Source organism: Orycteropus afer, unplaced genomic scaffold (genome assembly GCF_000298275.1).
Source record: "Orycteropus afer afer isolate SDZICR_OR568_19922 unplaced genomic scaffold, OryAfe1.0 scaffold00005, whole genome shotgun sequence".
Taxonomy (NCBI): domain Eukaryota; kingdom Metazoa; phylum Chordata; class Mammalia; order Tubulidentata; family Orycteropodidae; genus Orycteropus; species Orycteropus afer.
This window is the reverse complement of record NW_006921592.1, coordinates 4026570-4037984: the sequence shown is the minus strand read 5'-3', so window position 1 is coordinate 4037984 and position 11415 is coordinate 4026570.

The following is an 11415-nucleotide window of genomic DNA, read 5'->3' as shown; positions in this document are numbered from 1 at the left end:
GGTGGAGGGTCAACGAAAGAGGGGGAGGCCTTCAACAAGATGGATTGACACGGTGGCTGCAATGATGGGCTCAAGTATAGCAGGGATTGTGGGGCTGGCGAGGGATTGGACAGTGTTTCCTTCTGCTGTGCATGGGGTTGCTTTGAGTCGGAAACGACGCGACGGCACTTAACAACAACAACATCAGTATATAATTGTTCTGGTTACCTTGTACTGCTCTGACAAGAATATACCACAAATGGGATGGCCTTAACAAGCAGGAGTTTATTCTCTTACAGTTCAGGAGGCTAGAAGTGCCAGGCTCTAGGGGCTGGGTGAAAGCCCCTCGATCTTGGGCTTCAGCTCTGCCTCCAGTTCCCGATCCACTGAAGCTAGAGGCGTTTCTTCACTCAGACAGCTGCTGGCTGCTGAGGCTGAGAAGCCCAAGGTTGACAAGTAAAAAGGCACAGTCCTGATGTTACCAAACCACACGGCAGGCCATTAATTTAAGTCCAATGTAAGTCCCAAGGTCGGCAGAGCACGGTCGGCTACTGAACAATGACATGGCTACATGCAGGATCCAAGTGTGCCATAGGCTAGAGACCATTCTCAAGGCTTCTCCTTATATACAGGAAGCAGACCACATCCCAAAGGCAGCTGCTCAGCTGCCTGTGGTAGATCCCACCATGGAGTTGATTGCCAGTCTCATCATGGGGAATAACTACCACCAGCGGCCCAGCCACTTAACCAGGCCCAGCCAAGTTGACACACAAACATAACTATCACAGTAATTTGCCTCGGAAACCCAAGGAGGGGTCACTATGAGTCAGGGGCCAACTCAATGCCACATAACAACAACAACAACAGTCACATTAAAAAGTAAAAAGTAGATGAAATTAATTTTAATAATTTATCTTATTCCAATATGTCCAAAGTATTGTCATTTCAACATAGACTACTATAAAAAAAAGATTGAGATATTTTACATTCTTTTACTGTGTTGTTTTCAAATTCTTAGAATACATCTCAATCCAAACCGCCACATTTCAAATTCTCACTATGTGGCTAATGGCTACTGTGTTAGCATAGCCCTAGCCTCTAAAAAAGGCATCTTTAAGGACAATTGCAACAGTTAACTAATGACAATATCTACTCTCTGATGTGCAGCCCTTATACAGAAGTGCCCAGATTGAATTGAAAATAATTTGCTATTGAATTACAGCATTTTAAACTTGAAAGTTAATTAAGTAGCATGCATTTGTAAAGGATAAATGGCCACAATTAAAAATGTTATAGAAAAGCTAGATGTTTAATATGTAGTAGAAACCAAATGAAGCAGGCCTATAAAAAATGTTAGAAGAGGATTATTTCATGCTTTGCCTCTGTGGGATGCTGTGTTATCCTTCAAGAAGCCATTGAGAATTGAGAGGAACAAACAGATTCTTACATTTGACACTTACATTTGCTTACTGAGCATCTATCTCGCTATGGTCTAGGTGTGCCATGTGTGAGGGGAATATCTAAGGCACACATGGCTTCACCTTTCGAGGAGATCATGGACTAGTGCAATGGGTAAGAATTATCTTCTCAATGACTGAGTTGGCCATGTTGAGTTTATAACTGAGAAAGTGAATTTATTTTGAGTTTTGTGAGAATGGGTGGTCAGATTTTCAGAATTAATGTTGGATGTTGTTAGATAAATAGATCAGTACTTGAAGTCTGTTCTCCCTGTAACACTTTATCAAATTGCTTGTAGCTGGATAGTCAATTTTCCATTCCAAGGTAGGGAAGTAATAGAGTAGATATTAAGATGCTGGTGTTAAAGTCAGTTTGGGTTTGTGACTCTAGAGAAGTTACATAATCTTTAGTTCCTAAATGCTTTATTGCATGCAGATTTTATGGACTAAATAATGTTGTACATAAACACATTGTAAGCATTTGATACAGATGTATAAGAGGCCAGATTCTGATCTCTGAAGTATAGTAGTAATCAGTATTCACAGTCGACCAAAAGTCATTGAGTAGGATGGAAATAAATCCCCACCACTAGTCTCTCTCTGCAGTGCTGACAATTCCTAACCTGTGATCCTGCGCCCTCTGAAATTGTATACAAAGTATTCTGTCTGTGTTTCTTGGTAGAGGTTTTCAAAGAGATCCACAATTCAAAGAAGATAGGAATCCAGGATCTGATTCCTTCCTGTAGAGATACTTGAGTATTTAGTTGTTGTATATACCATGAATGCTAAGTCCTCAATCTGCCCTGTTTGCTGCTGCCTTTCTGAAACCTTATTGAAAGAAAAGTGGCACCCTTTCTCCTTTTCTTTTCTTATTAGAGGCAGCGGCAATGATCCCATGGACTGAATGAGGAAATGAATTAGTGCACCACAAACATAATCCTTTGGTCCTTTGAAAAATAATCTTGTCTTGCCATTTTAGTTTACTATTTCCTGATCCCCTACTTCTTGTCCTCCTCTCAAACATAGACCAGAGCCTAAAGACACCATGTTCTGCATGATACACATTTCTCTAAATGCAATATACGTCCGTATTAAGATACGCTAAGGAATACAAAAGTGAATGGAATCCCTATTGGTCCCGGGAGTGATGAGACAGAATCATTCAGTGAAGTGTGCCTCATGATTTTCCCAGAAACACAGGAAGGGCACCAGGGTTGGAATGAAGCAGAGGTGACCTTCACTGAGGAAGTCAGATATCCTTGAGTGTGTCTCAAAGAGGAATGTAGTAGACCTTTCATGGACCTTGAAACTGGGTAGGCCTGGACTGAAATCTTTGCTTCAGTACTTAGTAGCTATGTGGGCAAATTATTTAACCTCTCTTTTTCCTCAATGGAAAAATTGGCTTAAATAAACAACTTTATAGGATTTTTGTCCCGAAGAAATGAAACAACACCCAAAGGGCTAAACATAGTATTTAACACCAAGGAGATGCTGATTCTCAAAGATATTAGCACCTTATTTTGCCATCTCACCTTCCCTTTGCCCACTGCCCTCCACCTCTACTCCATGTTTCCTCAGTCAAATTAAGAAAGAGTGGTGCTGGAAAGGAGTGCAGGTAATATCAAAACCAAACTCTCATGAATTATTGAGTGAACAGGATGGTTACCCTCCCTCCTATGAAAAGAAAAGGACTATAACCACTGAGATGAACTCTGGAAGTGAAGTACCTCTCAATAACACTTACCTGAGAGAGATTACCTGTGCTGCAAGGATGGGTCATCTGCTGTCACACAAGGTAACAGGAGTTAGGGGTTTACATGAGTATTATTTTTTATATGGAAATTACTTACCAAGATCTTCCTAACAGTGTTAGCCACAGATGAAAACTACATCTATGTGTAGCATCAATGTGCATGACTCAATAAAAATCTCAAATAACTCTTCTTGAGAAGTACTACGATGATTCTAAAAACACTTATTTTCCTCATGGCTATGAGAAATATTGGTATTTGTTTTCAACAATTGCATTTTGTTGACTTTGTATTTGGAAAGATTCAGAGAAAAATGATCTCTGTTTGTGTGGCAGAAACAGTGCTAAATGCTACTATCCCAGTTCCTCTTCCCCAGCACACAGGAAGACAATATTTCCCAGCTTCCCTTGCAGTTAGCTGTGTGTTGGAGTCTGACCAACAGACTGTGGGCAGAAATGATGTAAGCCATTTCTAAGTCTGGCTCTTAAAAACATTCTGCTTTGAGCTTCTACTCTCCCTTCCCCTGCTAGGGTGATTCTGGAGACCACATTTTCCAGTGGCAGATATACCAGATGGAAGAGGGCTGCCTGACCACATAGCAATGTGACACAAGTAATGAACGAGGTTTTACTGTGCTACTATCTCATACCCGAGCTCACCGACGCAGGCTATGGTTAATAAAAGTTTATAATATCATCTAATTCTAAGAAAACAAGATTATTTGCATTTAAAGACCCAAGAATGCAAAGACTGACTGTAGTGCTCCATCCAGTAATTTTCTCAGCACCTGGCTTATTGTAGTATTTATCTTTGCATCAGGAATTGATGTCCTTTAAAAATCAGTATAAGTATACTTTCAACCTTTCATACTACTTATAATGAAAACTCATTATTTGACATCTTACATGTTTTAATGACTTAGAAGAAATAGAGAAAAATAAGCAGGAGTAAGGAAAACAACAAAAAAAATCAATGACTGCCTACAGTATGTCAAGTTCTCTTGCTGAGTACATATTTGCTTTAGAGGAAAAGATACTGACCATTATAATGAGTCGGGGCCGACTCGACGGCACATAACAACAACAAATAATAGATTAGTTAACCAGCTAATAAAGTTAACAAAACATTCTGCAGTTTCCATACACAAGTTATTAGGTATTTTATTCATGAAAAAAGTTACCAACATATAGAAAAAAATCATCTAGAAGAAAGCTCATCATTTCATGTAATATTCTCAAAAGGAGGGAGAGGGTGCAGTCACTTCCCTAGCTTGATATAAAGCTGCATTTGTTTTATGAGTAGGCATTGCTGTGGTTGTTGCTAGTTGCTGTCAAGTTGGCTCCAACTTATGGCTAGGCTGTGTACAACAGAATGAAATCTCTTTCTTCATCTCCATGATCATTGCTATGTTCAAGTCCATTTTTGCTGCCAATGTGTATTTTGTGTGCTTTCCAACTTACGCGGCTCATCTTCCAGCCCTATCTTGCACAATGTTCTGTTGTGATCCATAGGGTTTTCATTGACTAATTTTTAGGAGATTCTGAGGCCTTTCTTCCTGGTCCGTCTTAGTCTGGAAGCTCTGCTAAAATCTGTCCACCATGGATGACCCTGCTGGTATTTGAAATACCAGTGGCATAGTTTCCAGCATCATAGCTACCACAGTACCACAGACAGACAGACAGATAGTAGAGTTCATAACCGTGCATCTTAACAAATACCAAATCCAGGTGTGACAGTGGGGACAATGAGGAAAGGAGATTTGGTGGGCTGTGCGGGCCCCAAAATGACTAGAGAAATATGAAGAACAATTATAACTGACAGAGCTGAAGAGTGTGCTCAGATAAGCTAAAAATGAGTCAGGCCTTCAGGATGAGGACAACTTTGACAGGAATTTTGGAAGTGACAATGAATTGAAAGCTTCATGCATCTATATCGAAGCAACTGTTAATTAGAGCCCTCAAGGGGTTGATGTGTTTAGCAAAAGATTGTTTTATGTACATTTTAACTTGCAAATGTGTCAATAAATTGCTGATAAATATAAAACCTCATTTTCACATTCTTGGGGGAAAATAAAAGGCATTCCTTGAGAGCTAGGAAATCTATCCGAGGCCCAGGTCTCGAGTTGGTAGTATGGCAAAGGTTTCAAAGACTGCTCATCTGTAAACAAACTTTGTAAAATCTTTTGGAGAAATATCAAAATACTCATGGTGACTACACCTCATTGTATCTAGTCCCATCAAACATTTTTCTTTTAAATTTAGTTAAACTCAATTCTTGTTTTTAAGTCAACTTCATTTCTTTCAAAATAGTCTATAATTTAGAATTGAGTTTTTTCTATTTAAATGGATTGGGGATTTTAAATTGTAGTTTTAATAATGTTTTGTTTACTGTGTACAGACATTTAAAAAATTAATTTGCATGCTCCTAAAGTTTATGGAGAATCACTGGGTGGTGCAAACAGTAAAGCGCTCAACTACCAGCTAAATGGTTACAGTTCAAATCCACTCTGAGGTGTCTCAGAAGAAAGACCTTCTGAAAGGTCACGGTCTTGAAAACCCTATGGAACACACTCTACTCTGCACAGGCGGGGTTGCCATGAGTTGGAATCAATTTGAGAACAACTAGTTTGGTTTGGGGAGTTCTGGTGGTGCAGTGCCTAAGGCACTTGACTGCTAACCAGAAGGCTGGTGGTTCAAACTCATCAGCCACTCCTTGGAAGGAAGATGGGGCAATCTACTTCTGTAGAGATACAACCTTGGAAACCCAAGGAGGGGTCTCTATGAGTCACAATCAACTCCACGGCAGTGAGTTTGGTTTTTGGTTAAGTTTGGTTTTGTTGTAACATTTATAGATAATATTATCAGAGCTGGGACATTTCAGTGCATAAGTTGGGTTAGGGATGAGAATAATGTAATTTATTGAGGTGGGGGTCAGGCCCTCAGAATGTTTAAATACCATGTCTGGCCATCCTGTAGAAATAAGAAAGCATTTTATTTGTTGTTGTTGTTGTTATGTGCCGTCGAGTCAAACCCGACTCATAGTGACCCTTCCTTGGGTTTCTGAGGCAGTATCACTACGGAAGTAGGATTGCCCAACCTTCCTTCCGAGGAGTGGCTGGTGGGTTCGAACCGCCAGCCGTCTGGTTAGCAGGCAAGTGTCTTAGCCACTATGCTACCAGAGCTCCTAGCATTTTATTTAAAAGAAAGAAAACTTGATCAATAATCAAGGAATAGTTTTGTCAGAAATCTAAAATTTTTACTTCATTTTTGAGTTAAGGATTTTAGTCTTCTTTTCTCACTCCTTATAAATTACTCATCTGTAATCACATAAACACAGAGAGTAAAGAATCCTTTTTCACACACACCCCCCCATGATGATTAGAATATAAATGGTTCCCAGAACAGAGCAGAGTGAACTGGCCTCAGAAAATTCACCGTGTGCTTCTGCATTGTCATTAAGCAGATCTAGCACCACAAACTATTTGGGAGCTCTGGTAGCATAGTGCCTAAGGCACTTGACTGCTAACCAGAAGGCTGGCGGTTCAAACCCACCGTCCACTCCTCGGAAGGAAGATGGGGCAATCTACTTCCGTAGAGATACCACCACCTCGGAAACCCAAGGAAGGGTCACTATGAGTCAGGGCCGACTCAACGGCACATAATAACATGACCACAAACAATTTACTTTGCTTCTAAGCTCCTTGGTTTTCCTCATTTGTCAAATGAATGGTCTGGTTTAGATGATACTCAGGTTCTTTCCAACTTTAACAGTTTGGCATTCCAGGAAAGAAGAATTCATCCTAAATACCAGTTGTCATTGAGTTGATTCCAAGTCATGGCAACCCCATGTTTGTCATAATTTTCAATGGCTGCTTTTTTGGAAGTAGATCATCAGGCCTTTCTTCCAAGGCATCTCTCGGTGGACTCTACCTCCATTAGTAGCCAAGTTCATCAATCTTTATACCACCCAGGGACTTCTCCTTTTACCAGGAAGATAGAATTAGAATATATAGGACATGGCCACTAAACTGTTCATTGAAACTTTCCTTATTTTGTCTGGGCAATTAATGACCATAAGTGCCACCACAAAGCATTCTTTCTGGCCACAGATACCCTTGTTTACACTTTCCAGCTCTATCTACAAATAAGAATCTCATCTTGCTTCAAGCTTAACTCTGTATCAGTTTTGGGGACAATTTCATGTCTATAATCTGTCAGTGTCTATGCCATTGTTTCTGGAATGTGTGGACAAATTTTGAGCAAGTGGGTTGAGAGGGAGGAAGTAACAAATGCACATGATTGGAATCAAAAGCATCATTACACCATAACATGGTCTGTGAATTGGGGAAAAAAAAATTCCACAGTCTTGATTCCTCAACTGAAGTTCCATGAGAGGGCCTATATTCACTGAGGCTAAAGAAATGTACTCATAACTAAACCTCTGATATATGATTCTGAGAGATCCACAGAAACTATGCTTTGAATGTCTACCCTGTTTCTTCATGAAGACCACAATTTCCTGATACACCTTATTTCACTGACAACTCTTTCTCCTCAGGCAGAGCTGAGCCTTTCGTTTCCACAGTTGGCTTTCTCAAGAACACTACCTTACCTGGCTATTTCACCTTTCTCTGAATAGAAAAACTCATTGCTGTCAAATTGATTCCAACTCACGGTGTCCCTGTGTATTATGGAGTAGAATTCTATAGGGTTGTCTTGCTTCTAATCTTTATGAAAGCAGATCACCAGGCTTCCTTCCATGGTGCCACTGGGTGGGTCCAAATCATCAACCTTCAGGATAACAGTTGAGCACAAACCATTTGTACCACCCAGGAATCTTTCTCTGAAGAGAGCTGCATGGATTTCCCCAAGCTAGAAGCATGATGCAATCTCCACATGAGATAGAACCTATTGTTTTTCTCTCCACAAGTAGCTTCTTGGGCTTCATCAGTCTCCATTTCAGGACCTAGAGTTCTCTCTCCACCCCATTTCCCCATCACTCCTCATAGCAGAACACAATATTTTCCAAATATCTCCAACCCTTGATCACTAATCTTCCCATCAGCTGTCAGTGGCTAGACTAATAAATGGCCCAATCTTTAAATCCTCCTGATGAAGACAAATGAGAAATAAATTTGTTGTGTAACAGCTCCTAGTACATATAAGTCTTTCAATGACCTTTACTTTCTCCATGATCTTGAGGTTGGATATAAAATGGAGTCTGGGTTTCAGTGACAGATGGCAGAGGATAATCTTTCATTTTGTCATAAGTTAACCCTCAGAAGGGCTTTGAAAACATCTTTCTCTTGGAAAATCTGTGGCTTCATATTACTGTACATTTAACAGGGTAGATAAAACTTCTCCTGTCTGGTTTTAAAGATAAAGAGCATGCCTTTCCTTTTAAACTCACCCACCCTGTAAGGTATTAAGATGAGGCTGGCTGCTGGCTTCATTCTGCTTTATTTACACCAATGGTGAGTGCCTTGTACATTTTAATTAATGATGATTTGACTGTGTTTGAGCCCCAGCAATAAATAAGAAAACAGGGCTATTAAAAATAATCCAATAAACAGACCCAACAAAAACTGTCTTCTAAAGTTATTTGTTGATTATTTTTAAAGACAGAAGACTAAATGAAATACAATACTAAAATTAATTTTTTAAGATTGATAAAGAGGGACTATAAATGTGACTAAATTTGCTTTTAAATCTTTATACTGGCTAAGAAATCACAAGTTTATATCCAAATGAAGCATTTGTTTTATTCTTGAACAAATCAGCAAAAGGGGAATTATGATTTAATGAGTGAACAATTCTAGTGGTAGGTGTTATAGCAATGCAAAGAGAATATCGCTGAGACCAAACAGTTAACAACATTAATCAATAGATGACAAAAAAGCCAAAAGACTAATTGCCAACAGGGCAAAATCCTGAGTGTTTGTGGTCATTTAAGAAAAAGGAGAATTGAGATGTTTCCATGTATGAAAGGAGACAGTTACCTCAGCGTGATGGGAATGTGAAAGGCAGAAAAAATCTTAACCCGTGGCCTGATGTCTGTGCTTCTGGTGTGGTACACTATAAGTAAAACCCCTCACATTTGAGTGTGGGGAGAAGAGTTGCAAAAGAACACAAAGCCACATAACAGAGAAAGGTCTTTCATGCAGCCCTGAGATTAGTAATGCCCATTCTCTTTTTGACTTCTAACCAGAAGGCTGGAGGTTCAAGCCCACCAGCCACTCCTCGGAAGGAAGATTGGGAAATCTACTTCTGTAGAGATACTGCCTCAGAAACCCAAGGAGGGGTTACTATGAGTCAAATCGACTGGACGGCAGTGAGTTTGGTGTTTTTCTTTTTTTAAAAAATTCTCCTTTATGTAGATTTGAATAATGGTAATGAATGATGTGGGACATTTATTCCCCAATTTATGATGGGGTTCTGCTCCAAAATCAATTCTGACATAAATACAATACCTCATTATTATTATTAGCTTTCAATACTATTGCCTTTTATTTTCAGTATCTTCTGTATAAGTCTGAAATGTATTTGTCTTTGGGAGTCAGAAACATTACATATAAACTTACAGATATATTTGAATACAAACATACAAGAAAAACACAAAAATCATACCAAAAAAAAGTATGGTTGTAAGTGTCTTTCATCATAAATCAATTATGTTGTAAGTCAGGGACTATCTGCGTATTGGGAAACCTGGGTTCCAATAGAATCTGTATAGAGGTAAGCAATTTCTGCACATGAGCAATCCCTCCTAGGCCGCTATTCCACACTGAAAATCTGATTCCAGAATAATCTTTTTGTAAGGAATGAGGGGGTGGAGAAGCTGGAAGGAGATGGATGTCGAAAGTTGGTACTTTCACATCACATCCCATTTCTGTGATAGAGTAATTGCTTCTTCTGCTCCAAAGAAACCGACACTTATCCCAGCTCTGAGAAATATTGGAACCGTTATTGAAGAGAACAGGTAATTGGGGAAGCCAGAATACAGGAAAGGATTATGAAAGAAATGCTGTTGTTAGATGCCATTGAGTCACCGCCAACTCATAGCAACCCTCTCCAACAGAATGAAACACTGCCTGTTCCAGCACCATCCTCACAACCCTTGCTATGCTTGAGCCCATCGTTGTAGCCACTTATGAATAGCAGTGAAACGCTGTCTGGTAAGTTAGTGGGAAGGGAGGAAACAGAGGACTCTAAAAGCTAAAGCATAGGATTTTCTGCAGAAGACTGAGCATCAAATCACCGAAGGCTTCTCACATGCTGTCTGCAGAAAACAACATGGTGGAGCAGTGTCTGACCTCTAACCCTATGATGGGGATACAGGATCCACCATCAACAGCATTAGCCCAGGCTTATTCCTCGGAGGAGGGGGGTCAGACATGTTACTACCCTCCAAACTTTTCACCAGTTCTGACATCAACCATTCTTCCCATGGCACTCACTACTTCTCTACTGGGTCTGATAATTCATTGCAGTGGCCACACAGAACTCACAGACAATGATTACAGGGTTTATTAGCAGAGTAACAGGCTGCAATTGAGGTTCAGAAATGCTCAGGATACAATTAGTAGATCAGGACAGCCTCCTCTCGGCCATGTCCAAAGGCATGTTTCTCTTTGGCCATTGGTCTAGCAGCCTAGCTGCTGCCCTGTGCAGGCAAGTGTTAAAAAGATCTTTTAGCTCTTCTGATAACTGCATTTAGGTACACTCCACTCCACCAGCAAGCCACCTGCCCGAAGATTTCTTGCTCTGCTGGTGGCAAATCCACTGTTTTGTCTCATGTTGGTCTTTTGGTTCTACTGCCTCTGCTGCCACTGTCTCTCTGCTGTCTCTCCACCAAGGAGGTCCAGTGCACAGTCCTCGGGTCCAAATACACCCTCCACTCCTGGTTACCTACCCCTTTTTCTACCTCTAGGATGACCTTGAGGACCAAGGTGCACCTGAAACAAGCCATGGTATTTTCAGTTGCCTCATATGCATATGAGAGCTGGACAATGAATAAGGAAGATGAAGAAAAATTGATGCTTTTCAGCTGTGGTGCTGGTGAAGAATGCTGGAAGTACCGTGGACTGCTAGAAGAACTAACAGGTCTGTCCTGGAGGAGGTGCAGCTGGAATGGAGGTGAAAATGGCCAGACGTCATCTTGCATACTTTGGTCATGTTGTCAGAAGGGACCATTCCCTGGAGAAGGATGTCATGCTTGGTAAGGTTGAA